Source organism: Podarcis bocagei (assembly GCF_964188305.1).
Source record: "Podarcis bocagei genome assembly, chromosome: W".
Taxonomy (NCBI): Eukaryota; Metazoa; Chordata; class Lepidosauria; order Squamata; family Lacertidae; genus Podarcis; species Podarcis bocagei.
The window spans coordinates 33340269-33353278 of NC_138131.1; positions in this window are offsets into that span (position 1 = coordinate 33340269).

Sequence of the window (13010 nt, forward strand, 5' to 3'; positions counted from 1 at the left end):
GAGATTCTTGGCAAAAACATTTCTCCCAACCGTTGTGAGGTGCAGCCCATCACTTGCCAGAAGTCCATCTTCAAGAAACTGCAGTCCGTGATCTAAGAATCCAAACCGTTCCTGTTTACACCATTTGCGAAGCCAGCTGTTCACTTCCACTATTTTTCCCTCTCTCCCTGGGCCACGTCGTTCAACTGGGAGGACAGATGAGATGACAATTTGTGCATTTAGTTGCTTCAATTTCCTGCCGAGGGCCTCGTAGTCTCTTTTGATCTTCTGGAGGCTATTGCTTGCAGTGTCATTGGTTCCCACATGAACCAAGAGGAAGGGGTATTTGTCAGTGGGTTTTATGATTCCTTGCAGTCGTTCAGTTACATCTTGGATCTTAGCCCCGGGGAGTCAGCACACTTCCCGAGACATCTTGTCAGGCCTACAGATCACTGCTTCTGTTCCCCTCAGTAGGGAATCCCCTATCACCACTACACGCCTCCTCTTAGGTTTGGTCGGGGTTCTTCCGTGAGCTGTCCGTTCCAAGGTCGCCTGCACATTCCCTGAGGACTGACTTTGCTGCTCGTCTTCATATACCTGATCGACTGTAATGAGGGAGAGATCCTCAAATGGAGTCTGCTCTTCGTCTTCCATGCTAGGGGAGAGGACCTCAAAGCGATTGTGTATTTCTAAACAATCAGAGCGAACCCTGGGCCTCCTACTTCTTTGAGTCACGTTTCTCCATATATCTGGCTCCTGTGTTGGTGAACTAGCCTCCTTCTCAGGGGAGTCCCCTGTCTCCTCCTTGGTGGAGACGGTGTGCTCTGTTGCTTCCAAGAAGAGCTCCAGCTCTCTAATTCTTTGGAGCGTAGCTACACGTTCCTCCAGTTGCTGGACTTTGTCTTTTAAGAGGGCAATCAACATGCAATTGCTACAGGTAAAGCTGCCTGCAACCTTTGGCAAGATGGCAAACATTGCGCAGGAACCGCAGGCGACTGCAGCTGTTCCCTCACCCTCCATCTTGAGAATGTGTCATTGGGGGTGGCTACAGCGGTCCTCCATCATAAAAAGCGTGAAGACAGGACAAATAACTCCTCCCACAAAAAAACCCTAGGTCTCCCCCAACGAACGTTTGAGACTAGCTCCCCTAAATCTACACGATGGATCAAACTGCGCGCGCTGCTGCCCTGCAAGCTCTGATAAGCTCTTCCCACAGCTAATCACCTGCCTCAACAGAAACCCTGCCCCCTCTGACCTTTGCACAGGGAGAACAGCTAATCAGCCACAAAGAAACACACACACACAAGAAAACCCTTTTTGCTCTTTCTTCAACTGCTGCCCTGCGAACGGCGATCTGGCACTTCTCCCTCTTTACCTTGAGCGTGGCCTCCTGGAACCTGGTCAGTACGGTGTGGAGGCGCTCGAACAGCTGCTGGTGTGAGTCTGCGGACACCAAGACATCATCAAAATATGGTACCATGCCCGGAAGCCCTTGCAGGAGACACTCCATAAGGCTTTGGAAGATCCCAGGAGCCACATTTACTCCAAACTACAAACGGCGGCAACAGAATGCCCCTCGGTGGGTGACGATTGTCGGGGCTTCAGCGGTGGCATCATCGACGGGCAGTTGTTGATGGGCTTGGGCAAGGTTCAGCTTAGCAAAGACCTTACCCTCATCCAAGGAACGCAGCAGGTGTTGAACAATAGGAACCGGGTAAGCGTGCTGCTGAAGTGCCTTGTTGATTGTGCACTTGTAGTCGGCGCAGATTCTCACCAACCCATCCGGCTTGACAGGCGTGATGATGGGGGTTTCCCACTTGGCGTGGTCAACTGGCTCCAAAACTCCTTGGGCGATCAGCTTGTCCAATTGTTCATCCACCTTAGCCTTGAGAGCAAAGGGAACCCGGCGTGGCTTTAGCTTGATGGGGGCGACTTGTGGATCAAGGCTAAAGGAGATGGGCGTACCTGTATATTGCCCCAAGTGCCGTCAAAAACCTCAGCAAAGTCTTTGACCAGATCCTCAGTCTCTGCGTTAGAGATGCAGTTGATGCTGGTGACTTCCATCAAACCAGTCTAGCCCTAGGAGGCTTGGCCGCTGACCTTCGACCACCACCAGTCAGAGCAGGCCTGAAAAATCCTTGAAGGTGATCTGGAACCGGCCAACGCCTACCACGGGAATGTTGTTTCCCTGGTAGTCTCTCAGGTGTACACGGTGAGAGTCGAGTTGCCTTTTAGACACTCTGGGTACCAGTCTTTTGATGGTGCTCCAAGACACGATGGACAGGGCAGACCCAGTGTCAATCTCCATGTCACATGGAGCTCCTTCAATGAGCACCGTGACGTTTAGCTTGCGTCGCGTAGGCGAGTCGGTTTGGCCAATAGTGGTTCCAGACGGGCAGTGGCAGTTGGTGAGAGCGAAACAGCTTTCCTTGGCGGACTGGAGTGAAGACTTGGACTTGTGAGGCAGTGAAGGGGGGGTGCCGGACGGAGCCAATCGGCAGACCTTAGCAATGTGGCCCCTTCTGGAACACTTCCGACAGATGGCATCTCTGAATCAACACTTGGCACGGGAATGGTTGCCTCCGCAGCCGGCATATTCCGATTGACCTTTGGACTTCTGTTGGAACTTCCTGCGCTCCCGCTTTATCTGGTGCACGTCATCGTCATGTTTTCTTTTGTTCTGTTCAACGATAAATAAAGTCTGTAAATTATGCTCTTCTGCGGTGCAACTTTTGGCTGTGTTTCTGCTGATAGACATTGTGCACAAGCCTGGAATGTGGCAATCTGTTTCGAGGCTTCGTGTCGCTAACTGCTGGATCTGCCTGTCTACGGGAGATCGATGGACATCCGACAGCCGGCTTGGGGCCATGATGGACAATATCTCCCTGGCAGTTTCCCAACAGATAATACGGAGGAATTTCGGTCGTCCCTGCTTTGCATGCTGCTGCCATCCCGGCCTCCAACTGTTGAGGCCTTCTCGGTAGTGGCGCCCGCCCTGTGGAACGCCCTCCCATCAGATGTCAAAGAGATAAATAATTACCTGACAGTCAGAAGACATCTTAAGGCAGCCCTGTTCAGGGAAATTTTTAATATGTAACGCTGTACTGTTTTTAACACTGATTGGGAGCCGCCCAGAGTGGCTGGGGAAACTCAGTCAGATGGGTGGGGTATAAATAAAATAAAATAATAATAATAATAATAATAATAATAATAATAATAATAATAATAATAATAATAATGTCTCAAATGTATACACCTCAGCTTAACCATGGATTATGGTTTCAAAACAGACAGAAGCTGGTTTGAGGGGAAACACGTAAAACATCAGAATTTCTCAAAACAAAAACAAAAAAAATATATGGATTATGGCTGTCGTGTGTACTCAGCTTCAAACACTGTAAACTGTAATTTGTGCACAGCCTAAGTCTAGATCCAACACCATCATCACTGGGTTGCATCTGACTGTCATGTAGGGTCTTTTTCTGGGGAGCTGCAGGGGGCTGCAAACCCCAAACATTTTGTGAATCTTTGTCTTTTGTCCATTACTGTATTTATTTTTCATGATTTGAACTATAAAATGGAGTCAAAATAAGAGTACATTTTTTAGGGGGAGAAAGCACTGCATAAACCTCACTGAATGCAATAAAACTTCCAGGTAAGTGTGTATAGAACTACAGCCTTAGTGGTGGTGGTGGTTGTTATCAGCCAGTGCGGTATAGCAGTTAGACTGTCTGACTAGGACCTGGGAGACCAGGGTTCAAATCTCCACTCGGACATGAAATTCACTGGGTGACCTTGGGCAAGTCACTGCCTCCCAACTTATCCTGCCTCATAGGGTTGTTGAGGGGATTAAATGAGAGGAAGAACCATTTACACAACCTTGTGCTCCTTGAAGAAAATATGGGATATAAATGCCATTATTATTATTATTATTATTATTATTATATTTTGAATTAGGGTATTAATTTAAGTATAATTTATGGTTTTTTTGTATTATGGTATTAATTTTTGCATACCATATCTCTGATAAAGGAGGCATCTGGAGAAGGGCCTCAGCAGAAGATCTTAATAGCATGTACTGGAGTAAACACTGACCACATTTTAAATCACTACTGGGTGGTATTTCCCTGCCATTGTACCAAAAATACTTGTGTGTAACTGTAAATCATCTCTAGTAAGTTACCATGTAAAGAGTAGAAATGGGCATCAGATGATTTTCTGGAATTCTGTGGGTGATCTAGGATCAGTCTGCTCAGGCAGAAGAGGATTAGTGGTTTCCAACTCCATAACCCCACAAGGACCCAGCTGTTCATGGCCCAGAAGAACCTCTTTTCAGCCTTCACATAGATCAATTTTGATAGTATTGCAAGCTGACATGAAACATCTGGGAAATCTATTCACTTGCATTCTCCCCGGTGCTTAATTCAGTTTCTTTAAAGGTAATCAGCATGCTGCTGCCTTGGATTAAGCAAAGGGAAAATACAAAAATAAATACAAAACCTTCCCAATCAAGTAGGAAACAATAGGGAGAAGTGGGGGAGATGGCTTTTTGGTTATTTTGAGCATTTAAATAAATCTATGAGAACTGTTGGCTGGTCTAGAATTCTCTCTTCTAGAAATTCTCCTTGGGTATCTTGCTCTGGCCTACAACTTGAACCCTATGGTGGGCTCTGGAATTTAAAGAGAGATCTCATCCATATGCTACTCTTAGAGATCAACAGTCATGGGTTAGAGATAGTTGTACAGTTAAGTACTACTGGATCCAGCCCATGGTTTTTAGGCAGCTCTGGTTAAACAACCATGTACATGGTCTTGTTATGTGCAGGATCTGACATCAATGGGCTTTTGATATTCTGCTGATTAAAAACATACCTCATTTTCAGATGTGTTGCACTGTATATTACACTGATTATCTGTAAAGAGGGACGGTCCTGGTGTTCCTTTATCCAAATATAAAAAGCAATTAGAGTTGAAATCCACCATCTGCAATGCATGTGCCAGCCCCATTCATTATTATTGGACCAACATTGCTACAGCACTAGCAGATTTTGTTCTGTGTGGATTAAATGCCAATCCTACCCTCAAGAAGCATACATTCAAATGCATATGCATCTATATCTATATATCCCTTCTTGATTCCCTAAAACATTTTTTTTCCTTTTTCCTGGCATATTAGAGACTATTCCTTGTACAGGCACTTGGCAGGGTTTACTGAGGGCTATTTTTGTCTTGTTATTAGCTACCATCGTGCAATAAAACATCCTTGGTTCCCCGAACATATTAGTTGAACTCTTGTTTAAGAGTGTCCTTTGGTATGGTTTTCCAATATGCTCTCCAGAGCCAACTGTGTCACTGGCAATCTAATTGAGATTTGGCAGTGTACTGCATTTACAGATAAAGAGGAATTTGAGAGTAGATGTGGAATCCACGGGCTGCAGGCCAGTGGGCACTTACTTAGCGTGTCTCATAGGTGATTCGTTCAGTCTTCCAGCAAGGCTGCTGCCAATGTTGCTGTCTCAGCATCCCCACTAGCTGATCCATGGAGTTTTGCTCTCATCGCTTCCAAAAGGAGCCACTTGTGTGTTATTAAGGACAGCAGTCAAGTATGGTGTTGACAACAGTGATTCAGAAAGAGAGAGGGAGATGGAAGAGCTATTCCTGGATGCTGGCTGGCTGTTGAGTTTCTGATGCAGGGCAAAAGAAAGAAATAGGTGCAGAGGAAAACTAGGAGAAGGCCTGCAGAGGGCAGGCAGAAAGAAGAGCTTCTTTAGGGAAATTAGAGTGAAAACAAATGTGCTCTGTGCAAACTATTACTCTGTACTACATCCACAGACTTGAGTCAGAGGGACTTGGCTGAACATGAACCAAACAGCAGAACTGGGACGTACTTGGACACAGAAATTCTCATCAATAAAAGCGACTCAGCAAGAAATCACTGCTGAGCCAAATTGCTCAGAAGCAGCTGAAAATTTGGACAATTAATATTATAAATACTCTGAATTTAACTTGGCTTATCAGAACACACTTGGCTTCATCATCAGGTGCCTTGAGTTCCCAATATATGGCTATCATAGTTGCATTATCCTTTCTCTGAGCAGTGGTAAATCCAAAGCAGATTTAGAGCAGGGAATAGGGACCCAACAGTCCCAGTCCCAGGCAATGCTCAAGAATGATGAGAGTCTGTCATTCAGCAACACCTGGAAGGCCAGAAGTTCTCCATCGGGGCTTTAGAGGGTGAGTTTTAATTTGAGGAAGACCGCACGCAGGAGATTTGCAGCATTTTTATAAGGGCCTTTTGATTTACAAAGCTATAGATCAAACAATCAAATACCCAGGAAGTACTAGATTTGTAGTGACATCAAGAGCTGTCTGAAAACAGCAGCAAAGAAACCCAAACGACAACATTTTATTCACTGTTTAGCAGTTTGCCAGCAAGTCCAAGCACCACTTATCACAGCCAAATCAGAGTTGCATCAGCTACATAATATTTTTTTAAAAACTGGGAAAATCCAATGATGGAGGTCCTTATGTTCTGGACTTTACACACCAAGCTATCTTTTCAAGCAAAGGGCAACCGAATGACCCATCAATTACAAAGCACTAAGCTGTGAAAGGCTACCATAACAAAACAACACAGTACAGATTAAGATAGCCATGCATACTGCTGAGCTGAGACTGTGCAGTTCTGTCTTCTAGTGCACTGATCTTTAGCAGGTGGTTTGGGACCCACAAATGTGTTTCAGTCCAACTTCAGGCACTACCTCCATTTTGTTTTGTCAGAAGGGTGGGCTTCTACACTCCTAGATAACCTTAAAAGTATCTGTGCTGACTTACTGCACATGCCCATAAAATTGTACCACAAATTCAGGTAGGTGTGTGTGCTTGTGTTTCAAACATCTTAATTTCCATTGATTAAAATCACATCCCTTTAGGAATGTGTTCATGCCAGCTCATGCCAGCACTAGCTCATGCCAGCACAAACTGATTTTGAACTTCTGAAAACAATAAGAAGAAAGTGGGTGGCTGGGGAAATACTCAAATTTATGAGCTTTAAATATATTTGCTGGCATACTCCATTGTAGGAATCCCCTACATTCAAATGAATATAAGGTGAACCCTGCTGGTTCCAACCATCTAGTCTAATATCTTCTTCTCAGAGTGGCCAACTAGATGCCAATGGGAGGCCTGTATGGATGACCTGAGTGCAATAGCACTTTCCCCACTTGTTGTGATTCCCAGCAACTGGTGTTCAGAGACATACTGTGTCCAGAGCACCAGTTTGTAGAACAGTGCTTCCTGTTGCAGATCAGAACATTTGCAAGGCTGTAAGCTGCCTTTTAAACTTGCTCAACTGATCGCTACCTCCAACCCAACACCAATTGTCTGTTCCATTAGTGAGATTATTCCAATTCTTACATTCTGTTCCATCCAGCTGGCTGGCCTTACACCTAAAGGACTGCCATTCCAACACAATCCTGCCTCTTGGTTAAGAATTGCAATGGGGAGCCGCTTCTTGGGCTTACCTGTAAGATCAGTGGTAGGCAAAAGTTTTAGGGCCTTTTCTTTAGTGTCCCTGCCACATAACTCTTAGTATGGTTACCAGATTGTTTTCAATGAACTGGGGGACACTTTTCAACTTCAATGGATTTTGTATGGGGACTCATTTGTAAATCCGGGGACTGTCCCGGGAAACGGGGCCGTCTGGTAACCTTATTTTACAATGCAGGCCTTCAAACAAGCCTTAACATTCCTCTCTTCCAGCTCTCATCATCCATCACCATTGACCATGCTGGCAGTGGTGGAGTCTAACAACATCTGAAAGGCCAAAGGTTCCCCAAGCTTGTTCTGGGCTTTCTTATAATGCTGTATTTTACTGTGTGTAGATACTTTAAATGTGCCTAAATATATCTCAACCTGGTGGTGTGTAGGTCTTACAGGTACTTGAAAAGTATTGAGGATTTATGGAGTACTAATCCATGCTGATAAATTTAGATATATGGGTACATTGATGCTCACACTTTTTCATATTAAAAAAAAGATTGCAAAGGACTAAGGTAGCATCCTATCATTTGCTTATCATCACCCCAATCCAGTTTCGTGGCAAACTGATTTTCAAACAAAAAAAAAAACCCATAGGACATGAGGTTCTGCTATTCAAAGGTGAAAGGGAGGCAGAAATGCCGCTCAACCTGCATAAAACCTTTTGGTTCTTCAGATCCTGGTCATTGGGCTGGTTCCAGTGGTTCCGTTCCTCAGATGGAAACTTCTTCCATTAGAGGAAGGGGCCCGTTGAATCCAGCCCTAATGTTTTTAGAGGAAAAATATACCAGAGATGGCACAATTGCTTAGGAATGTGAATTAAATTTGACTTTCTTCTACATTCTTCTCTCTGCCATTCTAATGGTTGTCATATGATCTTTCTGTTCTTTCTTTCTTTTAATGTTAACTACCCCTTATCAGAATATCATGATGAGAAGGAGAGATGCTTTCAAAATAAACTACACTTTCAAATGAGCCACTTCCAGGAATGCCTAGTAAACTAACAATGTGACTACTTGAGAGAATCAGGTTCAAGGTTTAAAAAAAAAAAAGAAGGAAAGAAAAAGGCTTTAAAACTTTCCTCATATATATTCTTGGAGTGGTGTTTAATACCGTTCCTTTTGTTTGTTTCGACAATGGATCTTATCTTTCGGTAAGGGCTGTGTTCGGGACTATTATTGCCCTATATAAAAGCCTCATAGTCTTTCTTACCACTTGTTCAGCACACCAGAGTGGCATAGCAAATTTAATCGAAGAACGCAGCTCCAGGGAGAGTCTTTTGAGACTCTCCCCTTTTTCATAATGCTGTTATCTCCCCTTCCTTGTGTTGGGGATGCATAAAAATCACAAAAAAGTCATTCTGAGTATATTCTTCCTGATAATTATTGTCAGACTCCTAGATAAGTACCCTACGTGATGTAATGTGTGTCAGAACTGGCTCTCTGAATGCAAATCCAGCAACACTTATAGGCCCAAACAATAGTAGCCCTGAACACCAGGGCCTGGTATTTTGCCACAGACAAGAGACAGCTTTGATTTTTTTGTGTTTTGATAAGGCACAATCTGGGTGCCTTTATCTCAGCTGTTATATTTAAAGATGACATTCTAGCCTTGCAGCCTTGCCTATTGTTTTGACCCTGATTATCTCCAAATGTTGTTGTTTAGTCAAACTCACAGGCTTAATGAAAGGCCTGCTCCCAATTTAAGGAAAATTATTTAAATGCAGAGTATCCTATACACTGCGGTTTTCCGAAAGAACTAGGTGGTTAATCAAAAGTTAATTGTATAATTCTCATGCAGATTAAGGCCTCTTGCAAACGAATCCCAGGTTGTGATTATTAAAAAAAAAAGAGGGGGGGGGGAGTGCCGCAGCAATGCACATGGGTCTCCAGCCTGGTAAACAATCAGCGAAGGTTTAATTTGTGGTAAACAAAGTGATGATATGCTGGGGGGCTCCAAAGGAGACAAAAAGGTGAAAATAAATTAAAAAACAACATACAGATATGATCTTTTTGTTTTTCAAAGCATCTTTCAAAAACATTAGCTAAATGAATAAAAAGTAATCCATTAATATTTACTGGCAGCATCCTGGCACTATGCAAATTCACAGCAATTCTATAATTACACTGCAGAAACAGGATGCTGCCAGCAACCTATGCTGTTGCTCTCCTTACAATAATAAAGCAACTATATAATGAGCAGTTTGATTAATACACAGACTGCTTTGCTATAGGACACCAAGCTGCTGCAGCTACATTAAGCCATGATGATGTGCTTTATGAGCACATTGATTTGGACACAACACACACACACACAGAGGCAAATGGGAAAAGGCATCGAATGCAAGTTTGTGGGGGAGGGGAGGGGGAGCAAAAAGCAACCATTAGGCAGGAAAGGAGAAGTTAGCCCCCCATTTTCCAACATTCTCTCCTGCCGTGATTAAATTCACAACTGAATGGTTTCCCTTTAGCTGGATTTAATTATCAGAAGCAAACAGATCAAATTCAGATGTTTAAATGATCAACTGGCAATGAAGAGTGTTTATTTTGGGCTAATGAGATCTGAGGTTCGCACTCTGGTCCATCACAGGCTGCTTCAGCAAACATGGTTGGGGTTTTTCCCATAGAAGAATGGGTGTGTTTGCAAGTTACTTTCACCAAGCAGAGAGGTGGGAGGAATCACCCAATCTGGGTTCAGAACTACAGTGGTACCTCGGGTTACATACGCTTCAGGTTACGTACGCTTCAGGTTACAGACTCCGCTAACCCAGAAATAGTACCTCGGGTTAAGAACTTTGCCTCAGAATAAGAACAGAAATTGTGCTCCGGCGGTGTGGCAGCAGCAGGAGGCCCCATTAGTTAAAGTGGTGCTTCAGGTTAAGAACAGTTTCAGGTTAAGAACAGACCTCCAGAACGAACTAAGTACTTAACCCGAGATAACACTGTATTTATTTCCTACCATAACTATAGTGGCTGGTTAGCCTAAGAGTGAAAATTCCTGTTCATGCAAGCTCCAAAGGGAGAACCAGTGGCGTAGCGTGGGTTGTCAGCACCCGGGGCAAGGCAAGTAATTTGCGCCCCCTGTCATAAGAGAATCAGGGTCAGAGAGGGGAATAAAGGTAAAATGATCCTAATGATATCATCCTACCCAAAGTCCCACAATAATAATAATCTGTGCCTTAAAGAATGCATTGTTGGGAAGATGCCATCTTACTGTGTCTCTTCACGTATCATTGAATGTAATATAATGTGTGCCTTTTTAATGCATCATCTTAACGTAATGTGCCTGTTGCCATTCCTTCTCCATGAAGCTATCCTTTTAAATGTAATGCCGTACTATGCTGTACTTTTCTGAAATGTATCCAAAATGTAGTTTTAAAATAATGTAACAATCTAAATATTTCAAAATGTATATACTTGACTCAATATTGTATCCAAAAGGCTGCCAAAACTCAATCCACCACACTGCCTCCTACTGGGTCTGCAAACCATACCATGAATACACACAGATATGAGCTCGAAATAAAGCAATCCTATTTTCCAAAAAGTATGCAAACATCAGGCTATCACCCGAATTGATAGCAATGCAGAATAGGATTTCACATTAACATTTAAGTCATTTCCTAACATCTTCTCAAACATCCAGCCTCACACCTGCATGCTGATTATCAACAGTTGCGGAGGTTTTCCTGTAGATAAAGGAAAAGCCATTTTAAGCAGATCCAAAATTAAATAACATGAAGATCGACACCTACCACCTGAGCCCTTCAGCAAATTGACACCTCCAGAAACTCTTTCAACATCCTGTTTACCTTATGTTAATCCACTCTTCACACCCCTCATATCGCTTCCCCCCACCTCCCTGCTATTGATCTGAATGAAAATCAAAAGGTATAAGAATCAAGGCAGTCCCTTTGTTCAGGGTCTCTGACTCCGTGTCATTGCGTGAGCGGGGACCCTGTTGCAACAGTTTTTTGTGTTATTTTTTCTGTTCTTTCAATAAAGATCAGGCTTTGCTTTTTTCCAATCCTGGTGTGGTCTCTGTCTTTTCCCGACCGGTACAGAGCCTTCACTTGCGCTCCTTCCGGGGCCCTGGTCCTTCCCCTGAGGAGGGGGGCCCTTGGGGAGGCAATTAAATACTTATTTCACCCCTAACCCATGGATTTGCGCCCCCTAACCCTAACCCCCAGATGTTGCCCCGGTGCAGCCGGCCCCCCCTGCACCCCCCACGCTACGCCACTCGCGAGCGCCTCCTAAGCATGTGCAGAGCGCCTCCCTCCGCCCCGCCACGTGGAGCTCAGCCTGCGCGTGGGCAGGCCCTTTGCATCACGCCCGCTTGGCAATCCCCGGCACCTCTCCTCTCCTCTCTCTCTCCCTGGAGAAATGAAGCAGTGACCCGACAAGGAGTAGCAAAGGATGGGCGTGTTTCGTCCCTGATCCGGATGAGATCAAGGCACCGGCAACGGGAAGGAGGCGGGGGAGAAGCAGGAGCAAGCCAGCCGGGGCTGCTCCAGACCCCCCCCCCCATCTCTCCCATCGCCGCTGGAGGGGTCATGGAGGCACTGAGCCCGGGAGGCGGGTAGCCAGCCAGGGCACACCTACCCAACCTCGCCGCGCTCTCTCCAGCTTCCTCCCGGCCGGGCCAGCGGCTCCACCTCTTCCTTTGCCTCTTTGAGCCGCTTAATTCCCAGCAAGTGATTAGCAGGCTCGGATCGGATCCTGCGGCAGGCGGCGCCTCCAACTCCTCCTCCTCCCGGCTTTGCTGCTGCTGCTGCGCGGCTCTTTTCCCTCCACCGACGGCGCGCTGCGCCTTGGAGAGGTTCCCGCTTCCTCGAGGGGGGCCGGCCAAACGGAGACGACAACCCCCCCACCCCAAACAAGCCTCGATTGCTTCTCCCTTCCCTCTGGACTCGCGCCCCCCCAGATGTTGCGCCCGGTGCGGCCGGCACCCCTGGCACCCCCCACGCTACGCCACTGGGGAGAACGCTACCTGTACAGGGTTGATGTCAAGGATCAGCCAAGCACAATAGGGAGCCTACCATCAACCCCTGGAACCTCTTGTTCTTCCTTCTTGCTTCCCACTGCCCAGATCTACTACGAAACTAATGAAGCTTAAGTTTCAGGGACCCTAATCCCAGAGGCGCCCCAGAAGTGACTTTACTTCACATGGCTTAGATATTTTGTGTCTAGTAGACCCAATTTGAGTCGCACGTCTTAAATTGATTTTTGGTTGTATATATTTCAACGATTCCAAAGTTTGAGAGTCAGTAGCACAGACGTTGTAAAGGTGTGGTGATCTGTCATGGAACAACCCCAATGAAGAAGGCAACAATAGTTACCCAGGCCTCAGTTGCTGGTTGCAAAGGGAACCCCATAAAGGTTCAAGCTTTAGGGCCCCCCAAATGTAGATCTGCCACTGCCACTGCCCTCTTCAATGAGTGACCAACAAGATAAGCAACAGTGTGAGCTGTGATCATGTGGACCATGCTGTTG